At 41.0% G+C, this 12,015-nt stretch overlaps 1 pseudogene across 1 annotated transcript; it reads right to left on the reverse strand.

Annotated features, from left to right (window-relative positions):
* Positions 1-905: 905 nt before the first annotated feature.
* LOC308318787 (syntaxin-16-like) lies at positions 906-8,489 on the reverse strand (annotated as a pseudogene). Its single transcript, XR_013966210.1, has 7 exons — positions 8,483-8,489; positions 8,199-8,306; positions 7,015-7,155; positions 5,836-5,928; positions 4,955-5,043; positions 4,534-4,594; positions 906-988 (listed from the first exon to the last, which is right to left on the reverse strand). The product of XR_013966210.1 is annotated as a syntaxin-16-like (transcript).
* Positions 8,490-12,015: the final 3,526 nt, after the last annotated feature.

Genomic DNA, 12,015 nt, shown 5'->3' on the forward strand with positions numbered 1-12,015 from the left:
CATCCAAAACCTTCAATATTACTTTCCCCAGATATTAATTTTTATTTACTTAGTGTTTTTCCTTTAATAAAGTTTTTTTTAGATTTATCATGTTCCCCTTGTAAAGCATTTTTGGGTACTCAGAAAAGCTCTATATCAATTCATTTTTAGATATTATTACTACAAAAACGTGTTTTATTGCTTAAACTTATGTTTTCACTATTCATTGATTCAACTAGTAAACCAAAATCTGGCTCTCACAGTTCTTGGGTCAAATAATGATATGCGATTAAAATGCGATTAATCAAGATTAATTAACTACAAAGCCTCTGATTAATTAGATTAATTTTTGTAATCGAGTCCCAGCTCTAATTAATACCTGTACGCTATAGACATTTTATTTAAAGACATTTTAAAAATTTAGACAAACTGGACTAAAACCTTTTACTAAAATGACTAAAACTGACTAAAACCATTAGGAGTTTCCGTCGACTAAAACTATCAAGGATAGAAATGACTAAGACTGACTAAGACTAATTAAGCATTTTTCCAAATGACTAAGACTGACTAAGACTAATTAAGCATTTTTCCAAAAGATTTTTCCAGGCTAGTGTGGTTGTAACTTTGTAAGGTCATCTCACCTCAGCCAGCAAGGTATTCTTTTTCAAAACGGGTCTAGGACTGAAGCTCTCTCGGCACTGGGGACAGCAGTAGACTCCAGTGTCATGGTGGTCCCAGTGACCCTCGATACAGCCGCTGCAGTAACTGTGTCCACAGTTTAGACTCACTGGTTCCTTCAGAATGTGCAGACAGATAGTACAGCAGAACTGCAGGTCCTGGTCCTGCTCACATCCCTGTTGTTGTTCTGCCATTTTACTGACGACCACATTCACACACTGAGAGAAAGCACAACACAACACTTTGGTTTACTCTGACGGGGAGAGGTGAAGAGAGCTGGGAGAGGCCTCCTTTAAATACTCTATTGGAGAGGCTAAGAGGGTGTGGCTTCCTGGATATTTGCAAGAGACAGGGGTTTTTAAAGAGACAGTGAATGAATGTGTATTTCACAAACAGGTTCAGCAAGGAAGCCTGGTGACGCTGCCATCATTTTTTTTAAATATGTATTTCACAGGAAAACAGTTCCTGAAACAGAATTATTCTAATGATTACATATTGCATTACATATGTCACCTTCTTTGTTAGTTATCTGCTCCTGTTAGTCCCCTAGTCTATCCTGGTGTTATTGACTGACAATGCTTTATTGGGTCGTCCACTTACAGTTAGCCTAAGTTGTGCTTGAAAATGTACTGTAATTCCGCAAACTGTTAATACATACTTCAATCAATCAATCATGTACTAAAATATCTAAAACCACGTATTACACACATAAAGACCCCCAGGAAAGTGTTCTAAAGCTCCTAAACGTCATTAACATATATTTTTATTTCAAGAACCCCCAGTTTGACATGCATTAGTCTACGGACCTCCATTTAATGGAATTTCTATCTCTGAGATCCCAATTTATATTGTAAAATCAATGTAATTTAACAAATGGAACAAAATGGAACCGTTAGGGTCCATTTGTGTACACGCTCTGAGTTACAGACCCATAAGAGTCCATGAAAGTTTCACTTTCCACCCGACTTTGGAACCATTGGTAGAGAACTATTCAAATATAGAAATATTAACATTCATTTGTATATTACATTGATTCTAGTGCTAGACAGACAAATATGTCAGACATTTTTAAGTTATTACTTTTTATACTTCCCCTTCAACTAAACGTTATTAAATAAGAATAGCGCGAAAGCAGTTCAAAGACACAAAAAAACACCATTTTCCCAGTTTATTTAAAAAAACTGTTATTTCAACGTTTGTTTGGAAATCAAAGAAAGCCTTCAGTACAGTACCACAGGACCTTTTTTTCCACACAACTTCACATCAATGACAATGGAACAAATGGATACAGTGTACACTTGAGTAGATATGTCAAAAACGTGTGTTTGTCATTTGTAACGCATTAGCCGTGTAAGGGATTGTAATTGCATTGCAAAATGTTCTATAGGTCGGACAAAAAAAATAACTCCAATTTAGACTAGACATATTTTACTCAATATTTCAGAATTATGCCCCCAAAAGCAAAATATACTTTGACCTCTTAATTATTTTGAAGTCATTAAAAAATAAATATTTTCTATTTTACAGGAAACAGTAGTATGACATACACGAAAAACAAAATAATATGTGCAAACTGTAAGAGTTAAAAAAAAGGTAGCAAATTATACGGGCGGTCCAGAGAACAAAAATAGTCAAGTTTTAAAATAATAGTGTTAATAATAATAAAGGCATGAATATTAGAATGAAGCAAACAGGCAGCCGTTAGTCAAAATGAATGTTGTTGTTGGGGTATTGAATTCACAACCTAATGGCTTCAGTTTTACAGAAAATAAAATGAAAAACTTCCTTTCTTACGAGGAAATAATATGAAAGCAGAACAAATGTATATAACTGGAATGAATTTGTAGAATAAATAAAGGATGGTGAATGATTCTCATTTACAAACAATTATTGTCACAACTTTTTCCCCCACAAACATTATGCTTGCAATGATCTTCTTCGACTGACGTTTTTTCACATGAGAAATATCACAGTTCATGCTCAGAAACCAAGCAAAATAATGCTCATGTTTAAACAATAGTATCATCATAAGAGAGTAATGCAGCGTGTTTTCATCTGGATGAGACAGCGGCCCTTCGACATTAGTCTTGCGTAGCCAGACGAACAGAGACCTCTGCGTACCTATATATATACGTATATCTGGTGAAATCTAAATTAAATATTTGGGCTAGAACATCTGTGAGAAGCAGACAAACCTATGCCAACTGCTTTGAATGCAAATATATCACCGTCCCAATGAGTGACGTCTCAAGCCTTTGCATTGGTTCTGGGCAGCGGTGGCTGAACGGTTTGCGGAGCGGTCTTGATATCGGAAGGACGCTATAGTTCGTATCCCCCGGACCGGCACGTTATAATTACCACCGCTGAAGTGCCCATTGACAAGGCATTGAACCTCTACCATGAAATGTTCTATATGAGCAGGGCCTGGCTGTAAACAAGTTCTTGAGCTTAGTCCAGTTACCCTGGGTAAACATAGTACCTTTCCTTTCCTTTGCAGTTTGTAATTTTTTACATTTCTGAACCATCTCTGCCCGGTTTAGTTTTAGCCCCTACATTAAGATGTTAGATCGTCAAGAAGAGACGTCCGCCTACCGATACGGTAGGCACGACGGACATCTCTGGATCTTCTGGCGAGGCGAGACCCCTTTACCTCGACATTGTTGGAGTCATTAATAAGTCAGTCACTAGTACAGTATGTCTGATGGATTGCGGTCGAGTCACACGAGATGGCAGACCAGGTTCAAACTGGAGCAGCCTTACTTTTATTAAGGTCACATCCACAGAACGGCCACTCAGTGCAGTCTAGTCTAGCCAGGGACAAGTATGTGGAGTTATTTTCTTTCACATGGTGGTTTGTATGAAAGGTAGTCAGTACTGTTTGTTTGGACTACAGCAGAGACCCTCGTCCAGTCGGTACCGCTTGGACCACAGCAGAGACCCTCGTCCAAGTTCACGCAGATGCACATCACACACACACACACACGCACACACACACACACACACACACACACACACACACACACACCAAAAGCCGGAGGAATGAGGAATTAAAACATTGTTCCAAAAATAATAATTATTAGAACAATGACTATGACAAACAGGATCAAAATGACCAGCATCTTTCTGTTTTTCTTCTGGTACTGTTCAGCCTGCAAGGAGAATAGCACAAAAAAGAAAAACACACAAAAAGTCAAACACTGTAGTGAAAATACTGTGAACCGTTATGGTGCATTTCCACCATTTATAGTTATACCATATCTTTGTGCTGCACTGTACCATAAACACACGTTTAAACTAGATACTGTAAATGAGAAAATAATTTGAATGTATCAATATTGAGCAACTGCATGGCTTATTTCTAGCCTTAAGGAGAATTCCATGCTAGAATGCTTTCTTAACTTTATTTGTAGTTGTTACGTCCCCACCAAAGAGGTCCAGGTGTTATTTTGTGCAAAAGTGCATTATTGGCCAATGATGAATATGGATCAGATAAGGTACACGGGCTGACACAGTTAGAACATGCAAACTGTGGTAACTTCATAGAAAGAGTAATCTGCGTAGAGTTATTTACAATCAGGTCTGTACATACAATGTCTCTGTTAGAAGCTGTCAAGACCCCAGGGGGTCACGGGACAGTTCTAATCTTGATGAAATATCTCAACTGTGTTCAGGGAGCTTCCTGCTCTGCTATACAATGTATTTGTGATTCAATCAGTTAGACCTGTTAATAATACATTACATTCTACCTTTGTGACATTATGTGTTAAATAAGGTTCTGCATACCTTATAATATAGTATTGATATTTAGTTAGTCCTATTGATATAAACCGTATAGTCACTGTGCCACATGAGCTACATGCCAGATGTCCCGCCTACCTCTTACAGGCAGATCGGGTGAAAGCGACAATCTGATTGGCTCCCATAGAGAGGAGGCAGCCTGTTTGAATCCGGAGGGGGGACTTTGTGAAGTGAATATATGGCAATGTTTGGGACCACTGTTTTGTGTTCAACTCGATTTGTGACAAATGACAATAAACACAATGTTTAGGGCCGAACAAATAATTAGAAAAAAAAACGTATTTTTTTTGCTTGGTCCAAGCAAAAAATCATGTTGTCATGATTTGAAGCTTAAAAAGGTCTTTAAATAAATACTTTTTGAAATGTCTATGTGGAAAATGCATTGGGAATTATTTCCTGGGCCTGGCGTCGTCATGAAAGGGGGCGGGACTGCGACGCAGGGGTCCAGAAAATAGTGCTATGGTTATTAATATTAAGTATTCTTCACGTGCTTACTCACCCTGTCATATAGAGCTAAATCTTCATCCTCCTCCATGAGAGGCCCCGAGTCAAAAAAGTGCTTTGACCTCTCCTCGCGATTCTTCATACCTGGAAAACAAACACTAAACCGTGAAGGATAAATCCACAACTAGGTGTGTGTTTATCTTACTGCATAGCACAGGAGGTGAAGAACCTCTTCACTCTTCACATTATGCTTTTGAAAAATAGCAGATCTACAAGCTCGTACGAGGTGTAGTGAGGTGTAGTAGGTCTGCTACTTTTGAAAATCGTGAAAATGTGGCGCAAATCTTTGAATATATATTCTTTCATAGCGAACGTTTTTTTTTTTACTATTTTCTTTGTTTCTGGGGGTCCCTGGAACAACCTCTGCTGAGGCCATTACAATCATTTGATAATTCTAGTTATACCACTTATTAACGGTACCAAAAAATAATAGCATTTTTGGTTGGACATGCCATAAGTAAGCCATGGTTATGCATGGTTATATCATCACTCACCATTATCTAAAAAAAAAACAGAATTATTATTGTTGCAAGACCATGCTTGTTTCTGAGGTGAATTGTAGTGATGGATTTGAGTTAACCCATTTTGGGCGGAAACCCCTTTTGGTGTTAGCATTACGTTACGCTTTAACGTAATGCTCTTTAAATAGCAGATCTATAAGCTCGTAGCACGCCACCGAGTGGCGCGCTACGAGCTTGTAGGTCTGCTATTTTTTGAAAAGTCAAAGAACGACTGACATAGAAACATAGCTTTTTCAGAAAACTGTCAGGATGTAGAAGACATGTTTAGAATCTGATCTCAGGTCAGAATGGGTTTAAAGCTAAAATGGAAATAACATTTGATCAAGTCCTTCACGTGCCCCAGAGGAAGCCTTACGTTTTAGGTATCCAGACTGCGTGTGTCTGAAGGAGGTGGACAGGTCCTGGAGGCCTGCAGGCCCGTCACGGCCCGCTGACATCGATGGAACATCTACGAGGAGGAGGAGGTTTTCAAAACACACATGTTTAGATCGGTGAATACTGGATACTAGGCCCGGATGGTTAGCTCAACCTAGGCTGCAAAGCCAGAAGTAACGGCGCGCCGCGGGTTCGACTCCCGAGCCCGACGGCTTTTGCTGCGTATCACTCCCCATCTCTAGTATCCCCCTTTCCTGTTTGTATACTGTTCCCTATCAATAAAGGCCCAAAACAAATACTGAATAAAAGTATAATATATAGATTTTTGTTACAATAAAAACAATAACAAACAAATCTAAGGAATGCCAAGTAGTGAAAAATCGCTGATCTACAAGCTCGCAACGCGGCATAAAATGACACATTTCGCGCTTGTAGAGCTGCAAATTTCACTCGTTTTGGGTCCAGGGCAGGAGGGCAAAATGCCTGATTTCTTTTTTGGATCTCGACCTGAAAGATTTGGGTACCCACTGCTATAGAGGACAGACTGTAAACGCTTCCTACTGGACGTCCAAGCACTAAAGGTATAATCCAGGACTTATTTAATGAAAAATAAATGTTATTTTGGCCATGACAGTGTAACAACTAGCATACAAGTAGCATATCTGACTGCAATGGTAGTTGGAGGTTTTCTGCAGCTTGCAATTACCTCTCTACGTCAGGAGAGGGAGATGACGGACATAAAACATAAAGGGTTGGAGCTTTACGTTTACAATAATATTATTTAAATGGCTAATAATACGGCCTCTTGTAAATCACTATAAGTAGCCTTGCCGAGCCATGAGGCCCATATGGGGCAGGAGCCTATCTCCTGTTTCTGTAGCGCGAGGCAGCTTGATGTACAAGTACACCCCCTGGACATCCGACGCTAGTATGTCACAGGGACTTACCCCCAATCCAACCCTTGATGCTGAGTGTCAAGCAGGGAGGCACTGGGTCCCATTTTTACAGTCTTTGGTATGACCCGGCCGGGGATCGAACCCCGACCTCCCAGTCTTAGGGCGGACACTCTAACCACAAGGCCACTGAGCTGGTAAATCACTATACCCGTTATAAATCACTATACCTGTGTGATCTCCTGAGTGGTGATAAATCACTATACCTGTGTGATCTCCTGAGTGGTGATTTCTATGGCGTGTTCTTCCTCGCTGCTGTCGTCCAACGTGGGGCGGTTCATGTGCTTGTCGTGAAGTCCCGCCAGGTCCTTCATCTTCTGCCGGACGCGTGTGATTTCATACTGGATCTGAAAGACAATGAACGGCCCGGTCAGTCAGTTCAGCTGCATGGCTGGCTCAAAGCTACGCGTCGCTTTGCGCTGCATTCGGAGCTACTTTTGATTAATTTATGAACAATATGGAGGCTTCAAATGTCGTCTGAATATCATGGTGGTGCAAGAAGTGCCGTACTTCGGCATGGCACTGCGTTTGTTCCTTTGCTCCACATTGATGTTATTATGTCCTTATTGAGCTGCCTAACTTTGTTTCTACAAGGGCGCCTGCTGGCCTTGCGGTCCAGGTGAATGCCACATATAGGCTCTGGCCTGACGGCACGTTGTGTGTTCAAGTCCCGTTCATGAAGACCTTTAGCTGCATGTCTTTCCCCCTCTCTCCATCTTTCCTGTCAGTCTTCACTTGAAACTATCAATAAAAAAAAAACGTTTCTGCAAGACGTAAGACAGTCTATATTGTACACCAGAGTCCCGCCCGGCCCGTCAATCATCAGTTCCACAACCTGCCCGTTACCAGTGATTTATATAAAGCTCGAAACCAAATCCGCCCGGCCCGTCAAAAATTGGACCCGTTACCCGTTTGTATCACAGGCACCGATAGTGATCATTGACTTTATTTCATCCAACACGGCATGTGGTGGTGGTGGCGGCGGCAGTGTGTAGCACACGGAACGGAAGTTATATCATGATTTTGACCTTATTGGCATTATATCAACAAGGAGAGGACGATAAAAAAAAGATTAGCCTGATGAGTCGACCGTCTTGATCCAAGGCTGTTTCAAACACGGTCATCACTCATCAGGCTAATCTTTTTAACTTTATTTAAAAAAGGTCACCCACCCGTGTTGCGTTGCGTTCCGCCTGTACCCGTTAACTTATAAAAGTATACTTTCCACCCGTCAAACTAAGGGTACCCACGGGGTATCCGACCCGGTGCAGGACTCTGCCGTCGGTGATGATGAATATAAACACCAGACCGTTTCACGTCAGATCCTCACCTCGTCCACTCCTTCTATCCTTTAGAATAAACACCAGACCGTTTCACGTCAGATCCTCACCTCGTCCACTCCGTCGACCCATTTGGGAGGCAGTTTCTTGGTGACGCCGATGGCAGCTTCAGGGTCCAGACTGATCCCGGACACCAGAGCCATTCTGTCATCAGCCAACTTCAAGAACAGAAGGAAAAACATATATTTTTTTTAAACATCCTTCATAGTCATTCGGGTCATTTAGTAATTTCAATTTTGATTATTGCTTATAGCAGCTGTAATGGCTTTAAGTAGTCAATACTAATGAACGTTCACTGTAATGAATGATTTACTACAAGGAGAATGGACCGTACCTCATCAAGCTCCTAGTGTGATCGGCACACACCCGTAGAAGTCCCATCCAGACCAAAGAAAAGAAAGAGAGAGACACAAGAACAGACAGTGAGTCCCAGAGAATAAACAGCATAAAGAGACACAAGAACAGACAGTGAGTCCCAGAGAATAAACAGCATAAAGAGACACAAGAACAGACAGTGAGTCCCAGATAATAAACAGCAATCTGCTTTCAGTATGCACGTCGTGACATCATCATCCTCATACCCGGAAGTTATGTGGGAACGTCTACGGAGTGGCAAAAAAAAAACTACTTTCTGGCCTTGACAGCCCAAACATCCAAACAGAAAAGTCCTCTCTGATTGCCTTAAACGACATTAAACTCACTTTGCCAAGTCACTTTGACACGCGATTTCACATTCACTTCATGCATGCTCAAGTAATTTCCTCTATTCTTGCATGCACTCTCATCTCACCAATAAGTATTAGTATTACTTAAATGTATTTAAGAAACTATATAGCTATATATACACACACACACACACACACACACACACACACACGTAAGAGGTGTAATCATTTTCACTATATTAACTATTTTAATTGTAAATAAAATAGTCCAAAGCATTTAATTATATCCCCAAGCAAGTAAGAAAAAGTATCAAGCTTAAGCAAACTAATAACTAGAATAAGCGCAGGAGGGATAGACGGGGAAATAAATGAAGGTTTTAAATAGTTTTAACTACAAAGTGGAAATCAGACGCCGTTCTATGAAGAGGTTATTAATGTATTGCTGTTGATCGTTATAGCAGTATTGTTTTGGATTGGATGAAATGGTCACATGACTCACTGTAAAGTCAATACAATATCAGCATCAGTAAATGGAAGGTTTGTCTTGCCATGCCATTTTCTTTAGGAATTATAAGCCATGTAAGTAAAAGTACAATATATAATTTTCTTCTAAGTAAAACAAATTATCTAATTGTCAAAACTAGGACGATTCTAAAAATGTCTTCTACATCCTGAGTTTTCTGAAAAAGCTGTCAGTGGTTCTTCTATTTTTCAAAAATAGCAGACCTACAAGCTCATAGCGCGCCACTCGGTGGCGCGCTATGAGCTTATAGATCTGCTATTTTTCAATAGCTAAAGCATAACATAATGCTAACACCAATATGGGTTTTTAACTAATTGTCATTGTTTTTTTTTTCTCACCGAACCTTAACTTTAAAGCAGCTTTTAAACGCTGGAGCTTTAAAAAGCTGCGTCTAGCCAATCAGAGCACAGCGTGTTTTGAGGAGGCGGAGTTGAGCTCATTTTACAAAACCAAAACCCTCTGGAAAAGCTGTCCGACCCACTTGTCCGCATTAAAAAATAAACTTTTTAAATATGGGCTGTATATGAAATATGAATGGATATTTGGCAAGACCATAGCATATTTATCGATAGAAATTAAAGTTTATATGAGAAACAAGTTGTCGAAGCGGTGAAAACAGGTTGTGTTCCGTGTTCCGTCGCGAGTGGCACGTTTCTGGGGACAAGTGATTTGCGGGACATTTCCTCGCACTAAAATTAATTGCCCTTGTCGCGGGACCTCGCCCTGAGCACAGGGGGTGAGGGTGTGAGGGTAAATGAGGTCATGTCTTCTCTGCTGCTCTCCTCCACTGGTTCTCCCCAAGGCTGTTGTCTCTCCTCACTGTTGTACATTCTGTATACCAACGACTGTTGTAGCCATCACCCTAACAGGTATATTGTCAAATTTGCTGATGACTCTGTAATTGTTAGCCTCCTTGAAGACAATGAAGTACAGCATGGGCCAGTTGTCGATGACTTCATATCCTGGTGTGACAAGTCATTTTTACAGCTAAATGTGACCAAAACTAAAGACATGATCATCAGCTTTAGACGGACTCTTCCCAGTCCTGCTCCTACACTCATTAAGGGCACAGAAATTGAAGTCGTAGAGAGCTACAAATACTTGGGTGTCGTTTTGGACAACAAACTCTCATTTGACTCTCATGTTTGCCTCCACTTCTAAAAAAATCCAGCAGCGTCTTTTTTTTCTGAGGAAAATGCGTTCCTTTAATGTCTCATCTGTTATGATGACTCTTTTTTATAGAAGTTTTATTGAATCTGTTCTCATGTTTTGTATGGTTGCCTGGTACGGTAACCTGACCTTAGCAAACAAGAACAGGCTCAGCAGCCTCGTCAAAGTGGCCAGTAAAATTTCTGGGAGAACCCAAGCCCAACTTATAGATCTGTACAAGAGGCAGATGCTTAAGAGAACCTCCTCCCTCCTGGAGGTATCGGATCACCCACTTTGGTCTGAGTTTGAACTGTTGCCCTCAGGTCGTCGGCTGAGGGTGCCCGCCACAAAGACCAATCGGTTCAAATTATCATTTGTCCCAGCTGCTATTCAACTACTGAACAGCAAATAGCACTTTATTCTTGCCCTTTTTGCACATACTGCCCACTAATGCACTTTTGCTGACTTTGCTATTACTGTATGTCATGAATTCTCTGTCTCTAGTGACCTGTTCTTAGTCTTGTAATGAATGTTGTTATGTGGTTGTGTGTATTTTTACTATGATCTGGCTGCAAACCAATTTCCCGCAAGGGACAATAAAGCTAACCTTGAACCTTGAACCCTGGTGTACGCTCCTCGACACCCAGTCTCAACTTAGGGGGTCCTCCGCGGGCCGGGCCACAGGGTCCAGAAGTCGGTCCACTTTTGCTCGGGGACGCTCCGAAGGGTGTCTCCGAGACGTGAAAAGCTCGAGGTTTCTCCTCGACGACGGGGTCTGGCCGCAGGTCACCCGAGGCACTGTCACCGTGGTACAGTGACGCTGTACCACGTACTCCTGTAGTAATGTACTACAGGAGTGGGGGTAGACATGAGCACTGAAGACGGGGGAGTAAATGATAATGTGCAGTTTGATCAGATCACCCCACATCCCCCCAAGGCTCAACCTCGCATAGACAACATTGTATGTTGAATTTGTTGATTGTTGAAACTTGGGCACCGTGAATCATACCTTTAAAAAATAATTAATAGCCTTTATATCAGTTGTATGTACCCCCTCTATTTATGCAATCTGTTGCCCATTTTTTGTGATTGGTTTGCTGCGTTCTGAATCGATAATCCAATCGCATATAAGATTTATTTGAGGGAATCATTTCAATTGGTTTATTGCGTTCATGTAGGCCTATCGATGAACCTCATACCAAATTTGAAGGACAGTAGATAGAACCCCGTAGCTGACTCTGACCGTGGACTAAACACACACACGGTTTATAAATGAGCAGATATATATATATATAGTCTATAGACAAAGAACTAAAGTCCAGAGTCCCCAGCGCGTCGTATGCACCGCGTGTGTGTGTGCGCGCGAGAGAGAGATCAATAATTAATAGCCTTTATATCAGTTGTATGATATGCATGTGGACATCCCTGACCCGACCTGTCCTGAACTGAGGACTGTAAATGATACTGTGCAGTGTGATCACCCCACAATACAATTTGAAGGTCAGAATCTTCAATAGATCAAATTCTATG

Source organism: Protomyctophum bolini (assembly GCF_963924005.1).
Source record: "Protomyctophum bolini genome assembly, chromosome: 7".
NCBI lineage: Eukaryota > Metazoa > Chordata > Actinopteri > Myctophiformes > Myctophidae > Protomyctophum > Protomyctophum bolini.